The following is a 17518-nucleotide window of genomic DNA, read 5'->3' as shown; positions in this document are numbered from 1 at the left end:
TATGTTCTTCTTTGTGTAATAACAAAAAGCAAATATTTTGAAGAAGGATGAAATAAGAAATTTTAAGTTTAATTTCTTTAAAATGGCCCTGGCGAGTTCTTGGGAATCAGAACTGAAGTACTTTAGCAGAGAGAAGTGCCTCAGCCTTCCCACCTCTGTGCCATACCAGCCTCTCTCCAAAGCCTGATGGTGAGCCCTCACCCATGTAGCTCTGCTTGGCACAGTCTGAGCAGCTGGCCAGTGGTGCCAGATGCACAGACCAATTTAGCAGTTTGAATTTAAAGAAGAGAAAGCATAACTCGCCTCGTGTGATTTCATGCAGCATTACTTTAAGCTTTCAGTTTTCCTAAGAACCACTTGCAGAGGCAGGAATTGGCACTCGGGTGGATCAGACCTACTGACCTGCCCGATGAGCTGGCACCTCTTCTTCTCCACAGCTTCATTAGTGTCTCCTGTGTCCCAGCCCTCCTGAAAGCACACACTGAGCTGCCCACCTAAGTTATACCCACCCTGCACACACCATCAGTGTTGTAGGAAATCAGGCAGAACTTACTGCCTTTTAACAGCTCTATTCCCCAGTCTCTGATGTCATTACGCGTCTCGGCTTTCAGCATCTCCTCCAATTATGCAAAATGGGGATTTCTTGATATGAAGAGAATCCTGAAAATTGCAGGGTCCTGTTTTGCTCACATACACATGAACCCGTATTCTGCGAAAAGAGGGAAAAATTGGGTTCAGCAGGATTTCTCTTCTTTGGGTAGAAAATTGCTTTGTCAGGTATCAGTGGGTCCAGTTCTATTCTGTTGTGTCTGCCAGTTTTGTCCTTTCGATGTGTGCACCACTAGAAGGTATGCTAGCCCACATAACATGCTAAAACCTGAATTTTTCATAACTGCAAAAAGCTATGAAATTGTTTTATGTGGCTGAAGTCAGAGCAATAGCGCACGACCCCTTTTTCCCATTCGGAACCCCCTGGCAAAGCTGCTCCTCTCATCTCCATCACACGTACAATTGAAGACCAAAGACCAAAAGGGACAGCACTCAGTAAACAACCAAAATAATCCTTTCAAAGTCGAGAAGATTTCATTCCTATCTTTCTGGGTGCAAATCGTAGCAGGAGTCATGTGTTACTAATCCCTTCAGTACTGCAGTAGGTCTGTAGCAAGCTAATACACACACCTCTCCGAGGTCCTTGAGGGGTTATAATGCTATTCCTAAGCTAAAATATAATCTCCAAAGCAGTTTGAATTGGAAATGAAAAAACTCTTCTTTACTTTGTTTCAAATTAACATCTCACAGGAATTGTACGCTGGCAGTGCAAATAGTGAGTGTAAATAACGAATTTGTCTGGCTTTCTTCTGCGCTGGTATGGAAAGGACACGATGCTGCAGATCCCCGCAGCCAGGCCCCCAGCCCTGCCAGCAAGGTTTGTAGGGCTGTTGTCCCTCCCAAAGTGCTTCATTACAGAAAACTCCACCGAATGCAATGAACTCTGTTCTGAAAGGTGGACAGAGGAAAGGTGCCCAGTCTTTCAGATACCCACTTGGTTCTAGGTAGAGCTCAGTCAGAATGCTTCCCTCTCCCACTACTTGCCACTTCTATTTAAAGCAACTATTACATTTTTCAAAGTTTTTTTCAGATGATTGCACAATTATATGACAGTGATGGTTGTACCTCCCTGAAATACCCTTCTTCAGTTGTCCTGAAGGTGTTTCATTTGTCTCTTGTATAGGGTTCCTGGCTACTCTGAATAAAAACACCTTCTCCCAGAAGATCTGGAGCAACTGGAGTGAGCTGTACTTCCAGAGGTAGGTCACCAAACAAGTGACTGCCTAGCCAGATTCTCTCCTTTATGTCTGTATGAAGCAAATGTACATTGGAGTTTGCTTTTATAAATTATTTTTTCTGTTCAGTTTTAAATGTGTTAAGGTTGGAAAGAGGACAGAGTTTAAAGAGTTTTTGAGCTTTTTTATATGTGTATATATGGACACATAAAGATTATGTTCCTAACCATTGGGTAAAAGTTCTATTCACGTGCCAAACGGCTCTACATCATGAGATTTTAAATAGTTTTTACAACAAGGATTATGAGTGGTTTCATGTATATGTGTGGGGCCCTGTCCTCCAACATTATAGCTTAACTCTGTGCCATGTGCAATGTGGTTCATGTAACGTAGTGGGGAGGTTCGTGATTCACAAATGCTATTTTCTTTTCCTAAAACTATATGGAGAGTCTTTGTCTGGGAGTCATAACCAAGCAAAAGAAAACCTGAGGAAAACTGTCAAATGGTCCCTGTAAGCTAGGAATTAAAAACCTTTGTCACATGTGAGGGTGGTTTTAATTCTGCACTTGAGGAAACAACAGGCAATAAAAATTCTGCAAAAGCAGAAAGAAAACTACCTCTTAGCTCACACTGTGTCTATTTCATTGTGATGCTACTATGGTTACTTCAGGAAGACGAAAATAGCCCTCATAACCTTGAAACGGAACATTTTGCTGTGGCAGTTGAGTGGGTTCCTTTATTGACTCAAGCAATTTTCGTAACTGTGTACATCTGATTGTTTTCACCTAATACTAGCTCTCTTAATCCTCCTAGCCACGATGACTAATTTGTTTCTTATTGAAATTTTACAAATGCTTTCTCCCTAATGAGAGATCACCATCTGTTGAGTCAAGGTACTTTTTCACTTGGACTATGTCAGTATATCAGAGATAAGTTATTTCCTGTTGTTCTTGATTTGAAATGCAGCAGCTAATTGAAAGGAGATGCTCTGTAAGTAGGTTTATTTGGAAAACAATGTTTTTTCCTTCTCTAAAATGCTTGTTACATTTTCTTTCCAGCTGAAAATTTTCTCCTAGGATACATAGTAAAGCAAACTGAAATAAATATTTGCATTTTATTTTGAAGTGCAAATTTCTAAATGAAACGGAATAGAATTTTTGTTTGGAATTCAATTGTCATGTTATGGCAGTGTATAAAGGGAAGCTGCTCTGACTGCTGGAGGATTATTTGGCGTGGGTGTACACAGACATAACTGTTACATGAGACAATCTGCATGGGCTGAGAGGTCTGAAACAGGGATTGAACCCCCCCAGCTTCCATGCCATGTGTGCCTAAAGGGAAAAAAAAAAGCCCTGCTGCCAGCTGAGAGATCTCCTAGGCATATATTAGGGAATTAAAATATCTGGGGGCTTAGTCGTCGCTTAAAGAGGAGTGAATTGTTGTGGTGTAATGACAGGTGAGGTAAAATACAAGTGAAAGCCGGTGTGTAATAAGGATTTGCAAAGAGTCAAGAGCTCGGATGTGTTTAGCAGGTTCTTGGGGGATGCAAGCCAAGTGTCTGGGGTAGATAGTGCCTGCTCAAAGGCAGCATGAAGGTATGTTTATCAGTATTGCATAGGAGCATTTATGTAGGGTGGTGAGCGTTTTCCCTAGCCTTGCACTGCTTGGCTTCTGCAAGTTTTGCATTTTGCCAAGGTCAGCTCTGGGCAAGGTGTTCAATACCACCCGCAGCTTTAGCACAGCCGTGCTCTGAGAGATGGGAGTGTGTAGATGCTAACAGAGAGAGCGAGGAGACAGACATGGTCTGTGCTCAGAAATGTGGCTGTTTCATTATGTGCTGCATACAGTAACTGGAGGACTGTGTGAGAAAAGAGGTGCATCCTCTTTTTTTCTTTTAATTCCCTTTCTTCCCCTTCTGGCAACATGTAGATCCCATCAGCTCTTTCCAGATTGTCATTCACATGGAAACTGGGAAGACCCTTGGACCACAGAAGAGGGATAAGTATTTTCAAAACCAGGAAGGTCTCAGAACCTGGTGCCCTTTTTAGTCTTCCCAGCCAAAGGAGACATGCACACAGGTGTCTGGGGAGGTGTGAGCTGCTGGTTCCTCATGGGGTGTGATTGCATCCCCCTCCTCCCAACCACCTGCTACGGAGCCGGAGAGATGCATGAGACATGTCCATCCCCAGCTCTGTGGCCCCATGGACCCTTCTCCCAGCAGTACCCCCAAAAAAAAAACAAACAACAAAGTATGAGCAAGAGATTTATAAGTTGGACTCTTCCAGTGATGTGGTTCATCAAACTGCCCCAGGAGCCCCCAGCCTCTCCTGGCTGAGTGGCAGTGCAGGGGTGTAGAGGGCAGCAAGGCACTGCAGGGGGACAGCACACAAATGCATCTGCACTTGGGGGGGCTGCTGCTGTGTTCCCACCACCTTGTCTCCTGCCATGCCAGGAAGGGCTCCTGGAAGCACAAGCTCCTGGGTAGAAAGGGAGAGGCGCCCAAACCATCCTGGGCCGTAATGTGTGATGAGGAGCTACTGAGCACCTTGGCACAGGTGCAGCTCTCACCTTGTGTCGGTTCAGCACAAGGCTGTCTGGCAAAGGACCACAGGTCCCCATTTACGCAGGGGAGCAGAGACCAGCATGATGGTCACTGTACAAGCAGCTGGGACACCAACATGGGATCCACAGTGCTTCCCTATCTGTATGCTACTGTGCTCCACAAATTCAGGCACTCCAAATTTCAGAGTCAGAGGAAACACGTGGATTTTAGAGCAACTACTCAGCCTTTTAAACAGAAGAGGATTTTCAATAGCGAGCTGTAATGAGAATCCTGAGTAGGCATGAACTCTCTTTAAAATCGGTTCTGTGATGGTAGTAGAGTGAGAGAATATTACTATTTGGTTTGCTGTTATTCAATTATTTTTAAGCACCTTTTGTCAGATTTGTAATAAGAACAGATAAGGCAACTAGCTGCTAGGCATACTTTGGTGCTGTAAATATCGGAGATCATTAAATGTCACTGGGAAAGTTCCCGTTGTTACATTGATACTCCATAGGAATGGATATACTTTATCGACTGGGTGCATTTCACATCAGACGTGGTTTGTAACTCCATCTGCATTCAGTGAGGGGAAGGTAGACAGAGCCTCAAAACTCCTGTCCCTTCCCCCCTCTTTTTGCTATAATATAGAAAGGCATAATGATGCCTGCTCTAGACAGTGGAACTATTTGTCAAAAGTATTTGTGACACCAAGGAAAAAAATGTCTTCTGGTATTTCCCTCCACAGCACCAATGCTTTGGCTGTGCGATTGAGATCCTTACGAGTGTGTTAGGGCTGGTGAATGAGGTTCAGCTAAATAAACAGCAAAGATAATATAAAATGGGGTTCTTTGCCTGTGTGGTATGTTTGCCCTGTATCAGGCAGGGTTACTGTAGTGCCGGGGCCAGCCTTGGCATCTGCATGCTGTGTCTCCTCTGGGTTGACACCGACCAAGAGTTCTGCCTGGGGGCTGTGGGCTGTTACTGCAGGCAGCAATATCTGCTTTCTTTACTGAAATGGAGGGATTTGCATCCAAAGAACCTGACTGATGCTCAGAGAAATGGATGTTAGTTTTCTGATGCCATTAACATTTAATGGTTCTGTTAGAGATACCAGAAGAATTAGGTTTTAACTGTAGATCTTGTGGTAATGTCAAAAAGTAAAGGAAGGCTGAGACTAAATAGGTGCAGAGATCGCTGGCCTGACTAAGACTTGGTAAGACTAATTTAGAGAGATTCTGCGCACACCAAAGCATCAGTCTTTGTCCTGACACCAGTAATACACAACTAAGTAATTCTTGTTTTCTTGCTGGTTTGTTCTTACAGTTCCCATTAATGTAATATTTCTGCGCCTCACAGTCTTCATTCAGTGTTTCATTCAGTTTCTCCAACACTGGTCTGAAGGAAAGAAGTAATTGCATTTATTTTTATTTTATTATTCCACATAAGGGTGCATTTTTGCACAGGGAGGAGTTACATGATTTGCATGAGATCATTTAGGCTATTTCTTACAAACGTGATAGCTGATGCTGGTTTTCTTATGCCACAGATAAAGGCTGTAATCATGAATTCGTTAGCGATAGATAAAATTAAACTAATATTTTACACATTTTTTCCTGAAGACTTGTTCAAGTTTTTGTCTTTTAAACACAAAGCCCATATGGAATAAAATGTGTATCTGAGGGGTATTTCCTGCTAGTAATATTACTAGAGTAGCATCATATATAATCTTAATTCCATGAAGCTTGAAGAAACTTGTATTAAAAAAAAGAAAAAAAAAAGAAGAAGAATTAAAAAGAAATGCTATTGTAATGCAAAAGGTGACCTGTGAAAAGTCAAGGCTCGAGTCAAGGGACTAGGGGTGCTGCCATATGCTGTAGGTCTTGTTCCACACCTGCAGCCTGCTGAGCACTGCAGCTTTCATAGCAATTAAGGGAGGTCTAATTCTTCTCCGTTCTGCACAGTGTTTGGCAGACTGCTTAGCTTTGGATTTCATTGGTTGCATCATTGTAATATCCCTTTCAGACTTCAGTTTTCTGATGATAGCACATCACTAAATGGTTTTCTTGCTCAGTCATACCCCGCTTTACTGGGGTTGCTTGGGGAAACTGCACAGTGTGCAGCCCTACAGCTCTGCGTCTGGAGCTCCTGGGGCTGTGCGAGTATATTGTCCTACGTGCTCAGTTTGATTAAAAAATTAAAAACCTGCATTTTCAGATCTAAGGTTTCATTAAGCTTTCATTAAACTTAGGTGGCAGCAGCCAGTGGTTACAAACAGAAGTTCCCAGCAGATAGTTCCAGAGAGGCTGAGCTTCTCTGGTTTGCCCACAGCGGGAGTTATCCCCAGGATAAACTAGATCAACTATGCTTAACCTGTGATAAAAGATGCTTAGCAAATCTGTCCACAGAAATAGCCAACAACCGAGGTTCAATGGTCTCCTAGGACTTTTAAGGAAATAACCATTTTAATAATAATTTCTGCTTTTATCACCCTGCAATTATTTCATGATGAAGAAGCCTGGTGGTGGCTTAGCCAGGAGCGCTGAGGCGCACGCGGAGCCAAGCAGACTTCAGGCTGCCCACAGTGGGCTGACGACAAGTCTGCCATTCAGATCAGGACGATAAAGAGATAAGGTTTAACTCCTGCTTCCATCAAGCTGTTTTGATATTGATGTCCACACATCTAGAAAGCAAACTCCAACCTAGCTACTGACAGCTTCTTAAATCTTTCACAAAAATTCCCTACCAAACCACAAGGCTGTACATTTACAAACTGATTATGCTCCCCTACCCCCAACTCCGGTGCTGGCAAAATCCTCCAAAGCTTAATTCTGACTATTTGCATTTCCTGAGCCATCCATGAGTGCTCCATGGTTTCGCTTCATACACTTTCAAGAAGCCTGTCACAGGCACGGTGTTCTCCAGTGAAGCAGATGGGAACATTTACATTTGGTGCTCAGAGGTTCTGCTTTACGCCCGTTCTTGGGAATTAACCTTGCCTAATCTCTGTGAGCACTTTTCACTGTGAGCCATCCCACCACTGAAAGAAACCGCTAAGCTCACATTGTGTAAATATTTGTATTAAGCTATCCAAATTTAAAATCAAGACCTTAAAAATAAAATAGTTACTGACCTTTCAGCTCATTTATAATTAAAACCAGTTCTAATGTTGTGCATATAAATAATAGATAGCTGTTTTCACAGATCAATGCCTTCTCCTGCTTTATAAGAAACATTTTTAAGTAAAATTATTGTGCTTTTAAGTTTAATAGGAAAATTTGATGTGTTAGCAACTATGGGTTGATCTCTGTACATTTTTCAATTGTAAATTGCACTTTAAAAATGCAAACAATTATTAATATTGATTTGGACTAAAACAATATTGAATTTCAATATATTTCTGGCTCTTTTATGAATTACCCTGCGCAGCCAGTGTGATTATGATGAAAGAGTATTTGCACGCTCAATTTCTTTTCAACAAGAAACCTTGAAGAGTGCTAGTTGTGTTCAGGCTGATAATGATAAACCCATACATTCAAGGAAAATAAGACTACCTCAAAATCTCAACTGAAGCATAGTGAATGAATATTTCATCCTATCTGTGCACTTCTTCTATCATGCTAGCTAACTTTGGTTATGAGCAAATATTGAGAATTTGTTAGAATACAGCTCCGTGCCTGAGCCCTCAGTTTTGGCTGTGCATCACATGCAGTTATAAAATGATGTAAATCCATCATTGCAATTTCCTGCGACTAAGTAAAGAGACGAATATATTCATGGCCTCCACTGCTGTAGCACGCCAATTTATTTAAGTGCCATTAAAACCATGTTTCTATTCTGCGGCTGGAACAAACATTTCCTGGCTCTGCTGGCCGAGGTTTTGAGCTTTTCCTGAGACCTCAACTATAATCTAAAGGCTGTTTGCTAATTGCTTTCGGCGGCATCCCAGAATCTCCCTGGAGGCCTGATCTCGGGGACAGCCCTTCCCCACGCGCTGCCGCGGCCGGCAAGGTCGCTCCAGCTGAGTGCCCTCATTACGGGCCTGGAGGAGTGGGTGGCGCAGTGTCCTGCCGCGAGCAGAGGTGCGCGGGCAGAGCTGTCTGGAAAACAGAAAGCCTTGCCTCCAGGGAAACAAGATGTGTATTGAATCAGGACAAAATGTCAGAGTGAAATTTTTTGTAGAAATGGATTTTCAGAAAGAATTTAATTTATTGGGACCTCAAGTGGAGTTTTCATTGTGCTTTGCTGCTCTCTACGTGGATGCTATGCAGAAAACTGCTGAGAGTTTCCAGGCCCATGGAGGGCTCTGATTCTTCCTCTTCACCCTCTTCCCCTTACCTCACATGTCAGGAGGGCGCAGACTGGGGCTCAACTTCAGCAGCTCCCTAGGAAGCAGCTGCAAAATTCACTTTTTGCCAGAAGTGGAATTGCGAAGCATTTCTCAGTGCAGGCAGCAGCCGGATGAGCCATCATTTTTATCCTCCCAGTGAAAAATATGTTTTTCCAAACTTTCTATTTCCACACAGAAAGCTTCAGATCTGTGAAAAGGGCATTTTCTCACTGAAAATCCTTCTGCTAGAGAATTCCCCAACCAGCTCTTTTTCTGGAATTTACTCCCACATAGACTGAAAATAACCCAAACTTGGTGACTTTCCAGTCATGTTACAAAAGCTAATGTTTTGCTAGAGTCTCTGGTGACAGCTGAGGTGTGCTGCTTCTGCTAAGAAAGGGGTAGGTAGTCAGCCAGCAAGTGTCTGCAGGGCTGGTCTGAGTGCTGCTGGGCCTTAATTCAATTGTGTGTAATGAATGATTAATAACATTTATGCACTTAACCTTGAATAGGGTTGTAATTATCTTGATTATAAAATAAAATCCAGAAAGCATTTATGGCATTTGCTATTTTTAAACCTTGTTGTTTTGGAGAGCATGATTCAAGAATTTTGAACACTTGAAATCAGTACAGTAGAGAAATGAAATGAAGCATGCTGTTCCTTTATGGTACCTGGCATAGGTGCTCTCTAGTATGATTTCACCCTTCTGTGAGTAGAGTAGTGGGTATGTAACAGCAAATGCCTTGTGTTCCTTCATTTCATGGGTAATCTTGTTTCACAGTTTTATGCTCATATTCCCATAAAATTGTAGTCACCTCTCTCTCTTTTTTTCACACTGGAATAGCATTGTGGCTTTGATTAGAGCCAGTCAATTTTCTTTGCCAAAATGGCTTCTTAACAAAATGGTCCCTTTCAGAAAACCTAATCTCTGGTCAGAATTTTGTGATGTAAAAGGTGTGTTCCCTGGAACAGCTTTCTGCGTCCCGTATTGCCAATACTAATACTGTGGATATCACTATAATTTTACAATATATACATGTTGCACGATCCATAGTACATTGATAAAAAATCCTCTGGTGGACTCCAGTCTCCAGGGAAAAAAAAATGAAGCTGTATCAGTTTGATGTGGTACACAAGTCACGGTGCCTCTCAACAGACAAAAGTTGAGTTTTTAAGAAGGAAGGAAACTGTTCCTGTTAATTTTTCCTCAGGTTAATCCAGGTCCTCCCTAGTCACTACATTCTCTTTGGCTAGATGAACTTTGGATACACCACAGATGTTGTACCTTCCAATCCCAACAGCTGCAGCTCAAAGCTAATTCTGCGTTGCCTGAGAACAGGCATAATCTCGTGGCTACTGAGGATCCCCCACGGGGTGTTTTTATTGAGCAAGAGAAAGCATGCTAGCTGTCAGGTGATGGGGTCTATTACACTATAAGGAGGTACTCCTAATAACTCTCCATCCTGGCTTTACTAAGTTGTATTTCTCAAGAAATTCCTTTCATTGTCCTGGTTTTAGATAAGGAATTTTAGCATTCTCTGTCCTCACTCTGGTTCGTGTCACCCAGGGGATGTTTCCTGACACCCTAAGCTTGTCCCAAAATTCTTGCTCAAGTTCACTGCAAGCAAGTTGTGGCTCCTTAGTACCTTTCTCTCCAGACAGATGCCTGCTCATCCTAGCAAGAGGGAAATATCCCTAGCCCATATCTATCTGTTAGTAATTATTGTATGTTCTGCGGCTTCATCAGATGACAACTCATGGTTTACAGTGTGACTCCAGTGGAGAAAAATCACTGTCGGATTTGAGGAAAATATACTTCTTTGAGTCAAATCAGGCTGCGCATTATTTCTATCCCACTTGCTATTAGCAGTGCGTGGGCTGATCACTAGTAGTAAGCTGTGGTTAGAACAGAACCGAAGCTTTGCTGCTCTGGGTGTTACATGTTGCTCTAAAAGTTTAATCTAACGAACTAGAGAAGCCATTAGAGGAACCCCTGTAGTTCCCGATAGCAATGTTTCAGCTCTGCAGCCCTCTTCAGGGCTAGCAATGACTGGAGTTTACGTACATTCACCATGGTGAAAATTACACTTTAGCCCATACACTAACTTGCTGTGTGGACCACAGTGTTACATCCCCAAAATACTGTGGTATAACTGTGGGTTAAGTGCACCATTTATTCTGGACTTTCCCAGTTTTCAAACAGCCCACTCCATTATTTTTTTATTATTTATAATTTTCTGTTATATGTCTTTACAGATAAATCTCCCATCCCTTTTCAGTAGCACCATGACTATTATTAAATGTTGCATTGCAACACAGAGAGGGTCTGAGACCCTTTCAAGCCCTGAGCTCTGGTTTAAACATGCTTCCAGCACACAATATGTGAAGAAAGCACTACAGATTCTTTCCCACATATGTATACAGTAGCTGCTCTAATATCATAATTTTGTGCAAAATATTACTAGAGATCAGTAAAACATAATGAATTGGGAGCATCAGGAGTAACATATGTAAACTGTGCATCTGATGGTTAATGGTTATGATGTATTTGTGTTTTAGAGACCTACTGAAACATAAAAAATGCTATTTTGGTTTGCACTATTAATGGTAGCTTCCTTGTTGCCTCCATTTATCTTTTTCTCCTTCTTGCTTCACCCTTTTTTTCCTAGTCTGCCGATGTATAATGAGCAGCTTCCTGTTAAAGTATTTTAATGTCAAAGACATTCAAGTGATAACCCAGGGGAGCTGGGGGAAACGCAGACAAACAGTAACCGTAGGCAGAGAACAGGGACTGTGTGGTGGAGGAATTTTCAAGCTGAGTGTATGTGGGCAATTTCTAAACTGTTCCGAAAAGTATCTAAGAATACCAGCCTTGTTGTCATAGACTTATTTATCTGTTTAGGGATTCAAAAAGCCCAAGCTGAAGACCTGTTGGAGGTGGTGAAATGCATGAGCCGTGTCAGCACTATCACCTGGCCTCGCTCTTGCAGCTCTTCTCAGTTCAGTTACAGGAAAAGGTGAAGTTGGGCAAACAGATCCCTTCCTGTTACATGGCTCTTGTACTATTTACTTGGCCAAGTGTTTACCACTGACCAAAGCACTGATTCCTAATGATCATCAGTATCTCTTCACACTAAAAAAACACACTACAAAAATGAAATCATCTTAGTAGGGAAGAAATACACAATACTACAAATGAGGTTCTGAAGCACAGAGTGGAAGCAGAGCATGATCCTTTCTGAGCAGGTGGGCTGTTACTTTGGCGAGATGTCTTAGAGTAACTGGTGACTGCACCTTGAACAATTAGCAACTGTTTTTCTACTGCGTTGTGCTGCTGACTGTGGATTTGCTGCCCTTCAAGATGTTATGACTAATACATAAAGGGCTGCTCCAGACACTCAACTTTTCACTAGCAAGAGACTTAAAAAAAAAAAAAAAAAGGAAAAGAAAAAAAGCCATAAATTTGTCTCTGGCTGTCGGTCTCTAGGCATGTAACCTTTACTGTATATGCCATGCTGGCATTCGTTGTCTCGTCTGCACTGTGTATATCAGCCTCACTTCCTTGCTGTGTGCATTGCAGTCTCTTAAATCCTTCTGCATTTACTCTTCCTCCTCCTCTCCCGTAACTACAAAGCTAAACGGGAACAGGATCTCTTGCAAAAAGAATCCAAAAGGGTCTAGGCAATATTTTGTGCTGAATTTCTCTCCTTGGACCTTTATATATCATTGGTGTATCCTTCAAGACACCTTTGGGGTTTTGAAACCAATTTTCCATCATCATTAGTGAGAAACTTCATGCTTCCTTTCATTAATGTTTGGTAGAGGAATGAGAAGAAGTGCTGTATACGCACACTCTTTTTAACTTGATGCCATATGCAAATAATTAAACAAGGCACAAAAGCAATGGTTAAAAATTCTGCAAAACTTCCTCATTAAACTAAGCAATTATCTGCAAGAAGAGAGAGATCTGAACCCTCTCCCTCCATATCCATGAAAAAATCTTCACATCTTGCAGATGTTTCATTTTTGCCCAGGAGAAGAATCACATTTAATTACTGTCAGGAGTGAGGACAACATGGTGGGTGCATAGATGGTGACATTCAGTTTGTGTCTGTCAGTGAGGTGGCTGTGACTTTGCATGTGATCTGTTTGGATATTGTATGCAAGATCACACCTCTATGCAAAATTGGTGGCAATGTTAATTGAGTTCCCGTGATGTCATGTGCTGCTGTGCAAAAAAATGATTCATGGAACTCTAGGGCCATGATTTCCTCATTAGTGGCTGTACAACTCAAGCAGTTCATACCTCCAGCCCTCTCGTCCTGCCTGCTGCATTACATTGGCATAATGTCCGTGAGCTGGGTTGTGAAGTGAACTGAGCAAACTGATTCAGCTGAGAAATAGTCCATCAAAAAAGAATGGCACTGAAGGAAAGTCATGTTTGTGGAGACAAGTGTATTTTCAAAGCACAAAATCAGAGTAAAACCCTGCGTGTTCTAGTCCTGCAGTACAGTTTATCTATTTAGTCACCTGCACGGTCCCTGTCACTTTAATAGCCAAGATTTTCACAATCTGCAGTTGTGAAAACAATGTTGTTGTTCCCATTTTACAAATGAGAACCCAAGGCAGAGAAAGCTAAAGAACTCACTTAGAGAAGTGGGAAATCTGGGGACAAGGAGAGGTTGAGTTTGGATTTTCTACAGCTCAGGTTAATATTCCAGCTACTGAATCATCCTCCTTTTCTTTAGTTACTGGAGAATAATGAAAAAGGTAAAATGTTTATTTTTTATATAAGAGGAAATTGAATATGCAAATCTGAATACGAGAATAGAATTTTTTAAGCTTACAGGCAGAAGTTGTGTAAATCTGCCAAGAACTTCAGTTAAGCAACTGTTTCACAGTAGATAGGATGTAGGTTAGTGGTTTCAACAAATACACAGATAATTAACTGAAACTTCCTTTGTTCTAGCTGACAACATAAAAGCAATGCACGAAACAGGAAAAAATCACTTGGGAGCGGTGTGGCATCTTTCAAGGTTTCCAGTGTGAGACACACAGGATTACATTTGTGAGGTTTTCAAGTGCTAATGAAGGGGTGTCAGGGTGGCAACACAAACCCCAATGTATTTGCTGAACAGGCACAACATGAGGAGTAGCCCAAATCTCCTTTTTCCAGACACCAGCGAACAGTTGTGAAGGGAAGACCACACACATTGTCTTCTCCTTCATTGGTGGTACAGCCTGCTGCAGCGAGCAGGTCCTGGGCTGCTACCCGCGCTGTGGCACAGGAAGCAGTTTGTGTGCAATATATAGCCAGGATGTCACTGCTGTCCCCGTGGAGTGCCCTTGCAGGTCTAAATGTGTGCAGAGAGGACCTGTTCAACAAGGACCATAAGACGAAGGGAGTTAACTGGCTGGCAAGCTCCTCTTTTCCTCACTCCCTCCAACAGCTGATAACAGATGAGCAAGGCACCCTATTAGTTTATTGCAATAGCGAATCCTGTGGTTAGTGGGATGTGAATTGGGGTGGCATCTACCAGAAAGTAGGGAGCACCCTCACCAGCTTCTCCCTCTGTCTCCTTGCACCATATTGCTTTATTAGTAAAGTTAATTTTATTTAGCTTTTGTAATGGCAAAGACAAAAGCTTTGTTTCTATAACAAAAAGTTTTACAACCAAGCAAGTAGTGAGCGAGTTCACCGGTCAGGGCTGTGAGGTGCTCAGCAACTTTTTTAGATTAGTTCCTGATAGGTGTTTTATGAAGAGCAAGGTTAGCACTTCAGGATAAATGCAATTCTGAAGTTTCTGGGAGGAGCTGTAAAGTGTGTCTAACAGGCAGCAACAACAATCAGACACCAGCACTGGCAAAAGAACTTGCTGAGGTGTTTGTTGCTGCAGCCTTGTTTGCCAAATAAGTTGTCTGTAAACTCTGCCATCATTAAAATTCTCCGCAGTGATAACAGTACTTTCCCTGGAACATTTTGTTGAAGCTTGCAAATGGAATTATCTACTCTGACTGCTCTTTTGAGCAGTGTAAATCTTCAACAACAGTCCTAAGTAAACCTGTGATATACAGTACATGGAACACCTAGTTTTATAAATATCTCTGCAAAGGAACGCTAGAGGTAGGAAGAATAAATTACAAGCAAGAAAATGGCATTTTAAAATGTACTCTAACCCTGTTTGCTCCCTGTCTCTCTCTGCACCGTTTCACATTAACTTAGCTCTAGCCTATGGAAAGGCAAAGGTCACAACTTTTATTTACATAACAAAGTTCCTAAATAACAAGCATTAACGGAGTAAACCTTTGCAGGGAAAAAAAAAAGATATGAACAAGAAATAATAATTTAGCCTCTGTGGCCAGAAAAATATCAGCATTGAGGAATAATATGCCACTTTAGCAGAAATACATAAACACTATCACCTGCATGCACAAGAAACCCCAGAAACACCAATGTCCCTGCTGGGGAAAGAATATCTCATTTCAGTGGAGGGACAGCAAATTACTCTTTGTTGCCTTGGAAGTGCTCAGCCAGTGGCACCTCACGCCATGTGCAGGACAACTGTGTTTCTGCTTCAGGCTGTGACTGCTCCTCAGAAATTTGAAACAATTTCCACAAACTTGGGTGTCATCCCAGGCATGAAGTACTTCTTAATCCAGTCCTAACTACTATGGTACGTAAATGTCCAAAGCTGACTTTAGTGCCCAGAAAGGGAAGGAGATGGTCAGCACTGGCCTTTTGAGCACCCTCTGTGATCTCATGTTTTACAGCCCTGCCACGTCAGTGAAGTTCAGGCTGTTTAGAGACGACCAAAATGCTCTGCCACACCCCACTGCGGTGATTCAAAAGAGTCTGCTCCACCTTACAGCACGTATAGGAACAAGGAACTGCTCCTCCTCGCCCATTCCACCCCAGCCCATCTCATTCTTGCACTGCTCATTTTGGTCAGTTTCTGAATGAATGAATCTGGTCGGGCAAAAGACACTATAAAGTTCATATGGGATAGCGATGGTCCAGGTGTCTTATTGCAGAGCAGCTAACTAATCTAACAGATCTTATCCAGCAGAAACAGTTGCATTACACTGTCCAAAGGAGATTAATAACTGTAACCCAGTACAGAGGTTACAGTGCTGCTGTACCCAGTTAGCTATGCTATGCTACGCTATCGTACCTTTAAATAATGCAGAGCAGGAATGATAAATCCAGTCGTGTTAGGGAGCTTGTATCATTTTCTACCTATCTGGAAGATGACTTTTGTCACCCGTGCAATATAACTGATGCAGCTGCTACGACTGCCACATGCACACCTGGCAGGGGAAAGCTCAGGTTTTTAGGTCTTGGCCATGGTGAAGGATGACTGGGAAGAAATACAGAATTCATTTTCAGGATCACCTTCTACTCACAGCAAATGAGAAGTACATATGGATGTTTTCATTTTTCACACTATACTGCTGTCCCGTGGGGCTCAGGTTTTATAACTAGTGTCAATGCAACAGTCAGTTGGTATTCATTACACCCGAACTAGAGCAAGGAGTTTCTGAAGACCTGAAGGAAAACATATTTGGTTTCTCATGCTCAAGAGAAACTTTGGAAAAATCCCAAGCATGGAAAGAAGATGGGATATGAGTTTTTTGACTTTCAATGAGCCATATCTGCACATACATATTTCCTGTGTTACCATATTTTAGAAGGACTTTTGAGACTGATGAGATGTGACCAACCCCCCATGGTTTCCCAGAGATGCAGTGAAGCTCTGCTTCTCTTTCATAATTCAGGACTGTGGCAATAATACTTGCATTATACACTCAGTTAAATTACCCTTCATATGGGCAATGCTCCAGCCTGCTCCTGGGGGTACCAGGATGCTGAAAACGCTGTCTGTGAGAGAACAAGTGAAACAGATTCTGGGTCCACTCAGTCCTTACAAGCCCCAGCTGGTAGCTATAACTCTCATCAAAAGTATTCAAAGCCTTTGCAAGGAGCCTGGCATTGCTTTCTTGTCTTTGTTGTGGCCTTTCTGTGGCTAGTACCTCTTACTTACTTCTGAGGTGCTCAGAGAAAGATAGTAGCCCAGGGGCCAGGAAGGGGTCATATCTGGCACTCGTGAGGTGCACTGCAGAAGGGCCAGCTCAGCCCAGGGGAGATGGGAAGGGCAAGTGTAGGGCTGCTGGCTGGAGGGTGTGTGATGCAGGAGTATTTTTATGGAGAAGGGGCAGCTGGGGACAAGGTGGAAGCGTGGAGGAAGAAGGCTAGGATTGCAAAAAGGAAACTGAGTCCCAGTCTGAAGCATAGTTTTGGGATCATAAAGCCAGTGAGGGAAGAAACAAAGAGATAAGTGGGACTTCTGAAATGGAAGAGGCTCCAGTGGTGTGAAGACAAAGGGAGAGAAAGCTGTGGAATTTGTATCCTCACCATGTCCTACAGGTAAATCATACTCTATCTCTTTTTTTCCTCTCCACTGTGCATAGTGAGTGATATGGCAATCTCTGCGCCCTGCCTGCATAGCTCCTGAATTCTCTGTGTTGCCAGAATATTGCTGTACGGTGCCTCAAAGGTGCCTCCCTTCCTGTGAGGGATGATGTGATCTCTGCTAGCATGCACAGTGCTCTCTTTGGTTCAGAAAATGTTTTGGAATCTTTGGGGTTGAAAGGTGCAACACTGATGTATTATTATCTGCTGAAAGGATATACCCAAGAAAGAATCGATAGCATCACCTCAGCGCATTGCTCCTCACGCAGGAGGCTCTTGGATCCTGCCCAGTGTTTGTAAAGCATGTGTAAATTAATGAACATATTCATTATTAATAATGACACAAACATGTGAAAGTCTTTTAGATGAATACTTCAAAGAGTACTAAGCC

The 17518-nt window shown here is 42.4% G+C and overlaps 1 protein-coding gene across 2 annotated transcripts in view; it reads left to right on the top strand.

Annotated features, from left to right (window-relative positions):
* LOC310879852 (uncharacterized protein) overlaps positions 1 to 17518 on the top strand; it is a 216968-nt gene that overhangs the window by 166758 nt on the left and 32692 nt on the right. The window contains exon 5 of one of the 2 annotated variants that reach the window (XR_014571168.1): positions 1733 to 1808. The gene's annotated coding sequence lies outside the window, so the exon portion shown is untranslated. Of the gene's footprint in view, positions 1 to 1732; positions 15822 to 17518 lie in introns of those variants that run through there. The other variant, XR_014571169.1, reaches the window with a different exon arrangement.

Source organism: Anser anser (genome assembly GCF_964211835.1).
Source record: "Anser anser genome assembly, chromosome: 11".
Lineage (NCBI taxonomy): Eukaryota > Metazoa > Chordata > Aves > Anseriformes > Anatidae > Anser > Anser anser.
This window is presented reverse-complemented; position numbering and strand designations above follow the sequence as displayed.